Here is a 1,170-nt window from a genome sequence, read left to right as displayed (position 1 = left end):
ATATATATATATATATATATATATATAAAGGTGGATGATCAGTTAATGATGATAAAACCAAATTTTGGCTACCTATTTTGCAATAATGATCTATTACCTCAGATAGAATATTGGGTTATAGTTAATTTTCTCAGGGTGATGTCTCAGCTGAAACTGCAAAACTAAGAAAGTATAACAACTTTCAAAAAGACCCCCCCACCAATATAAATATTGATAGTTAAAGACAAGAGGCAACATTTCATTCATTTATTCAAAAGTCTTTTAAAGGGCCTACTAAGGTACTATCCCAGATGCTGAGGACATAATAACGGACAAATCTCAAGCTTATTGCCTAGTGAGGAGACAGATATGGCACAATTACTCTGTGTATATGAAATATATTATCCTGCACATATATGCTATGTATAAAGGTTATGTATTCTACTTGTATGACCTGAAAATCTAACTCAGGGATGTTTAGGAAAGAATAGAACCTTCGATGTAGTCTTTGAACAGAGAAGCAGAGTACCAGAAGGCCAGAGTTGAGGACTTTGTAAGGCAGACCGTAAGACGATATCCTAAGCCAGGCAAAAAAATTACCAAAGTCTTAGCTAGAAATAGGACTAAGGATATGTAACTTGGGTAGGCATCAGAAAAAGAGTAACTGGGTAACTGAGGAAAAGAGGCAGAGCAGGAAGCAGTACAGTGTCTGTGGGTGGAAATTTTTCTCTCTGGAGGAAGCTATCTCTCAGAGACAGGCAGATACATCACAGCTCTTTTGCTGTAGCACAGTAAAGGTAATAATATAGTACATATTACTTACACAAATGTAAAAAGAATAATTTATTTTTCCTGGACAGGAAGATGTTATGGTAGGATGTGACCTACCATGGTAGGTAGCACAGAAGTGATATATAAGAAGTGTCATATAAGAAGATAATCCCACCAGGTAGAGAAGAGGAAAGGAGTGTTGGGCATCTGTTGCTTTGCCTGTACAGTATTTCATCTTCCTTCTTTTGGTAACAATATTCTGCTTTTGCTTTGGAGAATCACTCCTCTTTCATTTCCTGTTCTCTTAGAGTGATTATAAATTAAGGAAAGTGAAGAGGAACTAAAAAGCCTCTTGATGAAAGTGAAAGTGGAGAGTGAAAAAGTTGGCTTAAAGCTCAACATTCAGAAAATGAAGATCAT

This window comes from Bison bison, unplaced genomic scaffold (genome assembly GCF_000754665.1).
Source record: "Bison bison bison isolate TAMUID 2011002044 unplaced genomic scaffold, Bison_UMD1.0 scf7180017864035, whole genome shotgun sequence".
Lineage (NCBI taxonomy): Eukaryota > Metazoa > Chordata > Mammalia > Artiodactyla > Bovidae > Bison > Bison bison.
This window is presented reverse-complemented; position numbering follows the sequence as displayed.